General features: G+C 38.4%; 1 protein-coding gene and 1 non-coding gene across 2 annotated transcripts in view; both read left to right on the forward strand.

Moving 5' to 3' along the window:
* Nucleotides 1–13,012, forward strand: part of PRIM2 (DNA primase subunit 2) — a 91,705-nt gene that overhangs the window by 28,868 nt on the left and 49,825 nt on the right. The gene's annotated exons all lie outside the window — the stretch shown is intronic.
* Nucleotides 1,051–1,123, forward strand: TRNAK-CUU (transfer RNA lysine (anticodon CUU)). The gene has a single exon. It is a non-coding gene; the product is annotated as a tRNA-Lys (tRNA).

The raw sequence follows: 13,012 nt of genomic DNA on the forward strand, positions 1-13,012 counted from the left end.
AAATGGGTTGAATCACTAAAAATTGTGATGACTACCTCTCCAATTACATGATTTTTTTTCACATATTTTGCAATAAAATATGGAGAATGGCTGTTCTCCTTAGTAAAGTGTTAGGCTGTACTAATACACATGATGTCCATGTACATTGCACATGTGACATTTACATGTTCATTGCCATTCCTACTAATGATAAAGGTTGGCTGACCTTTGGGGAAGGGCTAAATTTTAAATAATTTTTTCAGTCTGAAGGAAAAATTGGAAATGACTGTCAGTAGATCAAAATCAGACTTGAAATAAATTGAGCACCTGGTAGTCATCTCAGGTCTTGGCAGATTAAGATTAGAGAGTCTTTTTAGAGGTTGGAGCACTCCTTAAAGCAGAGTGTCAGAGTAAAGTATGCACAAGTTTTATCTCAGCAATGCCTTTACCAAGATGTGTTTAAAAGAAATTCTACTGTAAACTAATTTTAAAAAGCCCCACTAATTTTACTGATTACACAACTCAAGTGTTTTGAACTCTTTTAAGAAAAAAGTAGCAATATGATTTTTGAACTTACTGAATATTTATTTTCAGACATTAAATATAGATGAAGTGAGTATTTTTAGAAATGCTTGTCATTGTCATTGTTATTGCAGCTGATTTCTAGGTGGCCTCATTGTATGACTGTCCATTTTACTGCAGTTTCCCAAAGGATATTTTATCTGTTAATGAATTGCTTCTTCAGTTAATTGCTAATTTACATACCTGTGCTATAGAGGAAGTGGACTTTTTTATACTTTTTATAAATGAAGATTATTTTTCAGAGTAACTTTTTCCTAATAGTGGGAAAGTAGGGAATGTTTCAGAGGCTGTATATTTGAATAGAATTTTTACAACAGAAAATATTCCTGAAACATGATTAAATTAGGCTGCAAATATGAGTTAGAGTAGTTAAACTTGGCTCTAGTGGCATTGGAATCCTGCCCCCCTCCCTTCCCAGCTGTGGCTTCATTTTGCACTCTGGCCTGAAAAGCAGCAGGTCCCTGCCTGGATAATGCCTTGATGGTCAGTGCCTGGCTAGCTCAGTCGGTAGAGCATGAGACTCTTAATCTCAGGGTCGTGGGTTCGAGCCCCACGTTGGGCGCCAACCTGCGGCGAGGGTGTATCTGGCCTGCATGGTCAGTGTCTGGCTAGCAGAGGGCAGGCCGACACCCCGCTGCAATCCTGTGCGAGCACCCCTCGGCGTCTGAGGGCCTCGGGCTGTGCTCGCCTGCAAACCGATCTCGCCGCCAACGTGACTGGAAATAAGGAGCTGGACTCGCGATGGGGTTAAGTCCGGTTTAATGAACGATCCAAGATGACATCCAAGGAAGGATCCCAAGGAAAAACCCCAAGGAGAGACCAAGAAATGGGGGTGAAACAAGGTTATAAAGGGGGTGGGTGTACAAAGGAGGGGTTTACAACAAGCCAATCAGGAAGGGCGGAGGGATGAACCTAACATAACTGACATAAAGGGGAATCCAATGAATACCAAGTAGAGGAGGGGCCCTGGGACCACAGCCAACCACAACCCCCAGAGAGAAGACGACTCTGGAAAGTTGGGAGCAGTGGGGGGTGATTGACTGGGCCCAGGGAGGGGAGAAAGTCTACATTTAAGGAAATAAAGGGGGAGGAAGAATTATATAACTTAACTTAGAATTTATGCCAATGGCGGGAAAACTGGGGAGGGCAGAACCATTTGCAAACATAGGGGGGAACAACACAAAATGGGGGAGCTATACAATAAACTTAACAAACACACTACTACAGTGCCTCTGCACTGCCTGTGCTCTGCTGCCAGGCTCCTCTTGGATCATCATTTCCTCACCTGCCTCAGGGGTGTCCTGCTGTATCCCTGTGTGTTTGGACTGCAGGGATGTTTTAGAGTAGGGTAATCATTGATTTGGGGCTTCTTTTGAGTGGATTTCCCTTTGGATTATTCCATAGATCCTACATGAGTTATGTACATTTGGTAGTGTCAACAAACATAAATGTTTTCTGTCATCTAAATGGTCTGATGATATCTGTCTGAGGGAGGAGACAGCAAAGTACTATAATATAGCTATTTTGTTGTAAAAATGGATTTTGGAAGGTGATGATGTATTTAAAAGTCTCCAGTTCTATTTGTGAAAATTTGTAAAATCTTGCATGTGGTCTGTAGGTTTTTGAGGGACACTGAATTAGCTGTCCAGTGTCTGATTGTAGGAATGTAGAAAATAAGGTGAAGTATCAGGGAAAACCAGTCCAATGAAGATACTCAGTTCCAATTTACATGTAGCTTGTGAAAGATCATTTTGGCTGTAATTTTTTTCTGTATTTATGTAAACAAATTCCTTTTCATGTAAATACTAGTATTTCTCTGTTTGTAAGGATTGATGTTTAATTTAAATAATCTGTATTCATGAACAAATATCAGAAAGCAAAGGTCTTTTTATTACCATCTGTTGCAAGTTAAGCAAAATGACTTGGTTTATTAATGATTGCAGCCTTTGTTATGTATGTACACATTAAAAAAACCGATTAAATTTGGATGTACTGCTTAGAGCTTTAAGTAACAGAAAAACCAATGCATTTTCCCTGTTTTTTTGTAGCTATGATGGCAAAGTGAGGTGAAGGTTGTTCTGTTACCATATTTCTTAATCCCAAACATTATTTATGTTTCTTTTTACTCCATCCTTTTGATTTATTGACAGTAAAAATAAAATTTCAAAATGTGGAAATCCCAACACACTGCCCCCCACCTTCTCTCTTTAAAACTGAAGTGTGAATCAGTAGAATCTTCTTTGGGGATGGTGGAAATGTAGAATTACTTTTTTTCAAAGTGAGAAGAATGCCACCAGTTGTCAGAGTAAATGAATAAAGCTATTAATCACTTTTTACTCAAGATGACAGGCTTTTAAAGTAATTTTTGGAGGAGTTGAGTCTCCCAGGCAGTATTGTAGAATGCTAGGCATGTGACACCCCTTGTTGACAGAAAGCAAATACTTGTTTTTAAATAAAAGTTGATGATAGCTCATATTGCATGAGCAAGTAAATAAAAGAAATGTAATAGGAAAAAATAAAAGCTATGAATTAATTTAGCATATATTTAAATATAAAATCAGTCTCTTATTTGTCACAAACAATACATTTTGCTGTGTTAGACACTTTAATGTGTGATTTCAAATGCAAATTACACTATTTCTTTTGAAACACGATTCTAAACTTCACTGAAATTCTTTCTCTAGAGGTTGCTACTGAACAAATATCTTGGGGTGAATCTGCTTTTAAATTTGGTATGATAAGAAGCAAAAGGATTTGGAGAGCAGGCATCCTGATGCCCATAGTTACCTTTTCTTTCTTCCCTGTCAGTGCTTTCCTCACCCGTAGTACAACTAGCCAGTTTTAGACTAACTAGTTTTAAATAGCAAATCCAGTTGGACTTTTGATCTTAAGTTATTTCAGGAGGAATGAAGAGGAGAGTGTAGTGGTTCATCTGATGATATGCTTTTGCCAAAATTTGGGCTGGGGAATAATCCCTGGTTTTTGTCATTAGTGCCCTTTCTAGTGGAAAACTATTAGACACTTCCATTAATCTATGTATTTTTTTATGTTATAGGATAATTGCTGTTAGAGCCTGCAGTAAGAACAGAGATGATTGAACTAATAATTAGAGAGGCAATAATAAACAATTCTTCCAGCTACATGTTTTTCAAACCAGCACCATGTTTAGGTCTGTGGCTTTGGGAATTTATAATGGCTCCAAGACAATGGGTAATTCTTATGAAATGAAGTCCACAACTTGGTGCTCGGCTCTTAAGAGAGTTGGATTTTTTCAGGCACAGATATGGGATACTTGAATTCAGTTGGTGCAAGGGAGAATACATCATACAGGGTGTGGGCATAAACCTGTGCTCTGCTGCTGAGGGGTTCAGCAGTAGATGGGGAGTAGTGGAGGATGAAAGCTCCTGTCCTGCTCGGTGCAGGGTGCTTGGCCAGCACTGCTGGCAGATCTGTGCCTGTGAGGGTCATTGTGAGCCCTTCTTCAGGTGGGCAACCTTTCCCCAGGCATGAATGCTGTTACAAGCAGGAGAAGGATATGAGATATTTGAAAAAAGAAATACATTCTATTTTCTTTCATAACATCCTTTGCCTTTGTGACAGTGTCTAGAAGCCATAGAGAATGTCTCAGGGAAATAAGCAGCTCTTGGTTTTGTGTGTTGGTTTTTTTTTTATTTCTAAGATGTGGCTCACCTCAGAAACATAATACTTTGTATAGCAAATGGTAACATACTCTCATCTGACAAGTGATTACTCTGAGCTCAGGATTAGTTCTTCAACTCTTTTCCTTATGTTTTTTATTTTCTGAAGTTGGGTAGCACTATTGAAATCTAAGTCAGTGTCACCAAGATTTTCACTGGTCACTGATGTGTGTTCCTTCAGCCTCTTAAATAGCATAGCAAAAGCAACCACAGTGGGATTATGTTATGCTGTGGCTTAAACTTTTAGTACAAGTGTTGCAGTTTGGATTGAGTGTAGCTCACATTAAGCAGACAGTTTCAGTGTATGCCAGCAGAAGGCAGCAGAGAAGGTCAGCAGTGCCTTGGGCTGTATCGACAGAAGTGTGGCAGGTAGGTAGAGAAAGCTGATTCCCCCTTTCCCTTACACTTAATAGACCACAGCTAGAATATTATGTGTAGATTGGGGGCTTGCAGTACAAGATGTTGATAAACTGGGGCAAGTTTTGTAAAATTCTACCCTCTGTGTTTTCCACCTGTCTTTACTGCCAAAGTTGAACCTCCTGCTTACCAGATTTTCAGCTCTTTTCTGGAAGAGCTGTTCTCCAGTGAGTTGGCCATCATCCTGTGTAGGGGACTTCTCAGTTGTGCTTGGTGAATTTCAATCACAATTATTCACCTGAATTTCTCCTGCAGCCAAGGAATATGGTTGGCACAACACAAGCCCACGCAACACATGCAGTGCAGAACAGTCCAGGCTTGGCTTACTCAGGTTTACTGTAAGTAGAATCCCTAGCTGCTTGCATTTTACAGTGAGCTGGTTAGCATCACTCCAGCCTTCCAACTGCTTTTCAGCCATCTAATTTAACCTGGACTATAAAGTTGCAGCTTAAATACAGGGATCCATTATCAAAAGTCTTGTCAAAGCCAAGGGAAACGAGATCCGCTGTTCCTTACTCACAGGTGTACTTGTTTTTGTGACAGAAGGCAACCATGTTGGTTATAAACAAATTCCTTATAAGTGCATTTCAAGAATTCTAAGCTCTGTGACTTTCCCAGGGTCTAGAGTGAGTTTGCCTGGCCTGTTGTTCCCCACTCATCCTTACTGCTCCATCAGAAGAGGGACAGAGGACTTGCCCTTAAGTCATTGGGAGCCTCTCCTAATGAGAGAAGCCTTCCAGCAAAGGTGGAGAGTTCATAACTTCAGCTCTCAGTACCCCCAGGTACATCCTGTCAGGTTTCACAGACTTGCCATTAGAGGACATTTCTTGGTAGATCACTTACTGAATCCTTTTTGACTGCTTGGTAGTTCTTTGCTTCCTTAAATAATCTTTATAAGGTGTAAATGTCTGGAAATTTATCAGTAAAGATAAGTGAAAAATGTGAAGGTTAGAATTGCTTTCAACTTGCATTTGTCTCTAATTTGTGGCATTACTCTTAGATGCTAAAATACTTAAGATCTAATTGATTTCTGTTCACTTTTGGAAATTTGGAAAGTCAATATGCAATACTCCTTTTTATTGTTTACTATGTCCTGTCACTTAGCAAACATAATTAAACTATGCACTTTAAATATTACATGGAAATGCTATAGCAATTAAATTTCAGTGACTGCATAATTCGACTCAAAAGTCTCCTGTATTTGCAGGATTCAAAAGCCAGAGCATGGGAATTTCAAAAGACTTTTTGGATGATTCTGTCTGTTTTCAAGTTAGATTGTTTTGCCTTCTGAAGTCTTTATTCAGCTTGTTAAAGTGAGCTCTGTGAATGTACTGTTTTCTGTGTTGGGCTGGAATTTACGGAAACTTTCAGAAAAGCAAGCTCAGGCAAAATACTAAAAATCAAATTCTTTGTATGAATTTTGTCTCCAGACTGCTTTAGTTCCACAACTTAGATCATGTTTTCCAATTGGACATTTTTACCCACCGAGTGTGGAGTTTGGAGTGGCTTCCTCAGTTGCATGTTTTGTGAGCTGACTCTTTATAAGCCTCGGCGGCAGCTTTAGTTCTGGTCAACACACGGGTGATGGATGCGCTGCGGTCTGGGAGCCTCTGCCTGTGAGCCTGCTGTGGCTGCGGCAGAGCCTGCCCGGGCGTTTTCCCCGCGTTTTCCCCGCAGGACAGGGAAGCGCCGCGGGGCTCGGCCGCGGCTGCAGGTGCCGGGCGCGGCCGGCAGAGGGCGCGCTGGGGGCGGCGCTCCCCTGGCCTCGGAGCATTCGTCACCGGTAGCTCCATCTCTTACATCTGGGGCGTTCAAAGTTTGCAGTGTCCTAGGTAATGTTTCGTTTTGTCCGTGATGTTAGGACTATACAGGTTAATCTTGCAGTCACTGGACTTCATTTCGTAAGACGTAGCATCAGCTAAACCAAATATCTAGCCATAAATGAGCAATTATATTTTTCTTGTTGGTTATTGTTGAGACTGCTTGCCATTGATTTCTATGGTCAATTCGTTGTTCTTATTTTCTTTCCCTTGTTCTTATTTTCTTTTGTTTTAGTTAATTTTCTTCCTGATGTCATAGTTTTTTTACTAAATGGACATATGTTCCTTTATTAATAATCTATGTTAAAAGCTTTTTGTCATCTTTAAACAATGAGTGGTTCTTTCTCTCTGAATATTTTTTTACCAACTAGTGTTGATCCTGAAAAATAATGCTATTTTGGATTTACCATTTACCAATGGAATTACCAAAAAAGCAGAAAACTCTTACTACTGAACTGGCTACTCATTTGTTTCAAAAACTGCTTCTGTTTGCCTGTCTTTTCAGCTTTCTGAGGTCATTGCTTGAGCATTTTCCCTCAAGTCCTCTATAACCTGAAATACTGTAGATGTATAATCATCAGAGGACAGCTGGCTGTAAGAGTCATCCTCTGTTCAGAGCATTGTTTTTCACCTCAGTGTGGTTATATTCAGCACACCTAACCTTAATATGACTAGTATTCTAGTTTAAGATCTGTGTTTGATCTTTTCTTGCAAATATTGTGTATTGGATCTCCACAGATGTCATTTTACCAGCTGGATATTTAGAGCATTGTCCTGCATTCAGTATTGTAAGAAGGGCACAGTCTGATTCTGGCGCTCTGAGCCACAGTGGCACAGGGGTTCAGTCACAGATTTTTGTTCTTGTCAGCTATGAAATTGTGTGTCAGGTTCCTTGTAGAAAAGACATATCCCAGGTTTTAGCTAATATCTTAAGCTTATGTCTAAAACTTTTCAAGGAGAGGATGTAGCATCTTACAATCTTATTTCTCCCAGACTTGTATTCTCATTGAATTCTCTTCATTGTCAAATCTAGCTGATGTTGAGTTGTGTGTTCCCTGCCTGGCAACAAATTTAATTCTTCAGAAAGCTTAAAAAAACCAACCCACAATTCTACTATAGGCTGCAATAAAAGTAAATAAACAAGCCATGTTACTTATTCTTTGTAGAGCCACAGCCTTAAAAAATGGTAATGCTAGGTGGCAACTGTGCAGCTTACTGCAGAGGTAACAGAATTAGTGACATGTGGCTCTATTACCTTGCACAGCATATCTGTGTTATGCCAAGCTATGACTGAGAAGTAGATGAAAGTAACAACATAGTACCATGCTAACATGATGATTTTATCCTTAGCACTTGTGGTGGTATTTCTAGTAAAAGCTCTGTGTGTTCAGCACATGTGGAGGCATGTACTTTCTGAAAATCATTCTACATAATACAACTTTTCTGCATGTGAACTTTAATATAGCACAAATATGGTTCAGATTTGCTTCTACTTCAGCTCATGTCTACCTGATTTAAATGGCAATATAAATTTAGGTTGTCTCACACATCAGGAACAAGCTGAAACCCTGTTACTGTCTATGTTCTAGCTGGTAAACCAATGAAGAAATAGAGGCTTGAGTAAAAAATATATCAGTTTGGAATGCTTCTGCAGTTGTCTGCTCTTGCAGCAAGATAAAGCAATAAAATAGCTTTGAGAAATATTTGACACATTTTCTGACATAATTTGTCTGTAAGCAATGATTCCTATATAGCTCAGTTTTGCTGTTTTCCTCCTGTAACAACATTTCCTCCTGCAGTTGGCAATGTCTTTCTCAAAATAGAGAAAGATAAAACTAATAAGAGGCATAGTACTTCCTGAGTAGTAGAGATCTGACTTTATAAATCCTAACCCTGTTAGTGATACCTTCACAATAAAAAAGTGTTTTCTGTGTTTTCCTGGACTTGCCATTTTAAGCCGTGTTTGTGAAGTTTCAGTCAGAGTAGCAGTGCTGTATACACTTGTGTACTGTGTTGAATTTAAATTTTTAAGACGAGTTTAATCAACTCTTCTGATCTGGTTGTGCAGCATTAAATTAATAGGCCCCACAAGTCTTTAGAAACAGGCATCTGTTTAAAAAACACAGACAGCTGAAGATACTTTGAGCACTTGTAAAGATTTTTTCATGCCTCTTGCTGACCAGGGACCCATGAAACTGCAGGCCTGTAATGAAGAACAGTGTCAGGTATACTTACTTACTTGCTTTTCTTTTTAAAAAGATTTTATTTATCTGCAAGATGAAGTAAAAGGTCTTTGGTATATGAAGTGATTCTAAACCAACCTTAAAACTACACTATGAGTTAAAACAGGTATTCTAAGTTTCTCAACCTAGTCCTAGTAAATTATATTTTTCTTACAAAAAAAAAAAATTGCTATTTGTTGGTGTATCTTGCAGTGCACTTAAATGCTTGTAATGACTAACAAACAGAGTTTTTAATATATATGCATATATATATATATATACAAATATAATATTTTTATTCTTGTGTTTTATTATTTAAAACTTGAATCAAAACAATATGTAATAATGTAATTTTAGGAAAATAAAACAGACCTATCAGTTTTGTCACTGAATTTAGTACACTGTTAATTAAAATAGAAGATATGTGTAACTGCTGTGGTCAGACAGTCATTATGGAGAAGACATATTCACTTAGTGTTTCAGTATTGAAGTTCTGGAAGTGTCATTCCTTAAGCAAGATTTGCCTCATTAATGAACCAAGGTGAATTGTGAGAAGGGTTTATGTTTTTGTTGGCTTGTTTTACCTTTTCATGTTACCCATTGGTCCTGAGTATTTTTCTCAGAAAAGGTGAGGATTTACTCATTCTTTGTTATATCAACTAAGTCATTAAAAATTCTTAACACATAAGGAAGATGAAATCCAAACAGACTATTTCAAGCAACCATTCCAACCTAGTTCATTCTGTGAACTTGAAGTTTATGGGATTTTGATAGGGATTCCTGGGTGGTTTTTTTGTGCATAATAGACTGTTATGTAAAGCTCTTTTTTTCTTTTTTTTGAGTGGAGGGGTTTTTGTTTGGTTGGTTTTCTGGTGGGTGTGTTTAAGTGTACTTGGTTAACCATTAGGACTGTATGAAAAATATAGTTGCATTTTTATTAAAAACACATAATCTTGACAGAATCTTGTTTCTGATTGTTTGGTGATATGCAAAAAATTAAGCATGCGATTTTAAACATCTTTGCTGTGTTTTGATTCAAAAAATACTTGATGTTTATAGGATTTGAAATGTAGTATTTGAATTAAGCAATGATGTTTTATGGAGATTTTCTTGGTTTTTATTTTAAATTTTGCGGCATCTAGACTTGACTGTTCAACCTGGTATAACTTGTGTTCTATCACCCGTTTCTACCCAGAAGCCTTGATGGAATTTCCTTGTCTGTTGCTTTTGATCTCTGATCTCTTTTGGTCTCTTTGATGCTTGTTTGGTGCAAGGCTGGCACATCTTGCTATCCAGTTGTATTTCCATAGTGGTAATATTCTTGAAAAATATTGATCTGGCCCATGGTGGCTTCACACTGTTGAAAAGTGCTTTAGCAATGGTCAGCTCAAGAGCAAGGCAAATGCTCCCACACAATATCACTTTGTGCTGTAGATAAAGGGGCCTAGTTTGGTGAAAATTGTGATCTTTATCTAAGTTTCAGACTGTCTCAGGCATACAAAATTACATAGTTCATATACTCATTGCCTTCTTCATCTGGAGTACTTTATAGATATAACATTCAGTGAAGAACAACTGAAGTGGCAGGAGATGTCAGAGACAGAGCTGAAGTGGCTCTTTCTGAAAATAAGAGGTATTTGGCCTTACTTGGCAGAAAACAGCTTCTTGCCAGGTATTACAGAAGAGCCAAGAGTCATCTTTAATACTGCTTCACTGGTAGTAAATTTTCTGTACTTTTTGCTCATGTATAGATTATGTCATTGAAAAATATAGCAAAAGATAAATTATTGGCTAATTAAAACCAAAAAAATAGAATTGGAAAATCTGCATGACAGTTAAGAACATTGCAATCTCTTAAAACACTGCACTCTGGTTTTGATTTACTCTCTTCATTTTCTTTTCACCCTATACCACTTGGTAGGGCTGGGTAATGAAATTGGGAATGCAGGAGTGAAACTGAGCTTGGGAAGAAGAGGAGGTTGACACCAAGGTTGCGTTTTGGATTTTGGTCATTGTTTCCACCAGCCAAATCTATTTTTATAGATATCAATGCATGAGTATTTCCCCAGGTTGAATCTGTTTTGCCTATAATGGCAATGGATAAGTAATCCATGGACTTACAGATGTGTTTTCTTCCACCTTCCTGTTGAGCAGGGGAAGTGTGTGAATGGCTGGGTGGGAGTTTGGTGCTTAGCCAAGGTCTACCCACCAAATGATTCTATGACCAGCTCTCACATTCTTTGAAGAAAAGAGAGTTACATCAAACAAACCTCCTCTTGTCAAGCTGTGGCTGGTACCATGGACTCTGAGCAGGGCACTCCCAGCAAGGTCAGGTCTTGGCTGGTGCCTTGGCTTCTGTGCATAGTGATTCCTTCTGGGGCTTAGCCTTTTGCAGTGCTCACTGTTCATGGGTGAGTCACCTCCTGCTTGCTATTCAGGGTTATTATTTTTTATTTATTTGTTGCATTCTATTTTAGGCACTTGGCATGAGCTGTCAGTGGCCTCCTTGGTGATGTTGTCTCTTTGGGCTTGTCTATGTCTAAATCCCATCTGCTGATGTTACCTGTAGTGCTGTCACTGGTTTGCATTGTGGTCCAAGTGTAAGAATGCAAAGCTCTTTTGAGTTCATCCATTCTTCTTCTTCTTGTCCCACCCTGACCTAAACTATTAGAATGAGGTAGATGTTGTTCTTTGGGCAAGCTTACACCAGCCACATCTGTCTGGTATCATCTAAAGAAGTAGAGCTGGACAAATGTAGCCAAATTCCTGTCTTCTGAGTGATGCCTCCAAACACACTTGGACAGTACACAGTTGTTTCTGTCACTTCTTGAAGGCATTAGGAACAGAAGGTTTGAATAAAGGAAATTAAGGGTGTTTTGTTGCATGTGTTCTTCTATTTTCACTTAGTGAATTGACCTAAAGAAAAGAGATAATATTTTAGATAATTTCTCATTTAACTTTGCTTTCTAAAACAATATTTTATATAGGCTGAGGAGTGAGTGTGATTGCTCTGGCATTTTGTGAGAATTGTTTTCTGGTTTTTCCTAACCTCTTCCATTATCTCTTGCACATAAATGAAAACAGTGTGACTTTCCCAACCTTCATAACCTTATTGTCCCAGATAATTTTGCTCTTGCTTGAGTATTCTGTACAGGCTTAGTCATGGTAAAGTCACAAGTTGTATGAAAAGAAGCTAATTTTCTTATGCAAAATGGACAGTGGGCTTTCACATCATTTTCAGTAGCCATTAGAGAAAGTGTTGTAAAAAGCAAAATTAAAGAAGTGCACAGGTTTGGAATCTGTGTTTTTATGGTCATGATGCAATATGGTGAGTGCTGTAGGAAGTATGCTCAGGACTTGTGAACACTGTTTCTAGAAATAAGAAAATAGCTAATGGGTATATATAAAAAAGTGTCACTCACTTCACCTGATCCCAGTTTAGTGAGAGCTTTGGAGCCATTTTGGTGTCCAAGGGTTATGCCAAACCAATCTGGAAAAAAATTAGTAAGCTGACTCTCATTGGTAAGTGATGTTTTAATTTTTATTTGCTGTAGCTATGTTGGTAAATTACCCAGAACATGACTGGTATGATATGTATTTGGATCTAGTAACTTCTAACTTTTAATTGTGTATAGACCTTACTTGTTTTATACTATATTTAACAATGGCTTTGCTGAACTATGTGGCTTTGCTACTAAGAAAGTAGCTTTTTATCTATTTTATGTGTGCTCTCTCTACATGGGTTATTTTCTGTTACAGGAGCGTGCTGCAAATAATTGTGAGCAGCTTAGAGATCCTTTAGGGCTTTATAATTACTCAGCAGCCATGGTGAAACAGATTTGATGCTAGCAGCAAGAGTTCCTTGGCTAATATAAATACTTGAACTACTGATTACAGCCTCTGATCCTCTGCCAGTAGTAATTACATCCTCTATTTCTCCACCCTGAGGGTGCTGAACTGGTGTGACTCAGGAGAAGCCAAACTTCTGCAGTCTGTTGCCAGACACTTGGCCAATACCATTGTATATTTTCATGGCTCCCAATGGATCATAAACTGTGGTTTGAACAATGTTAGAGTGATACAAGAATACAAAGGATATTTGGTAACAGGCTTTGCTTAACAATATGTTCTTGCTTCAGAAAATGGATACCAGATATGTTCAAAGAGTAATGTTTGGAGAGTACATTCTTCATGAAAGCTTTTTTTAGTACTTCCTGTATTTGAAGGCATTACTGTAAAGTAGCTTACCTTACCTTCTGGCATGCACTTACAGTACCTGATGTAGTATTTGTTT

This window comes from Zonotrichia leucophrys, chromosome 3, assembly GCF_028769735.1.
Source record: "Zonotrichia leucophrys gambelii isolate GWCS_2022_RI chromosome 3, RI_Zleu_2.0, whole genome shotgun sequence".
NCBI classification, from domain to species: Eukaryota; Metazoa; Chordata; class Aves; order Passeriformes; family Passerellidae; genus Zonotrichia; species Zonotrichia leucophrys.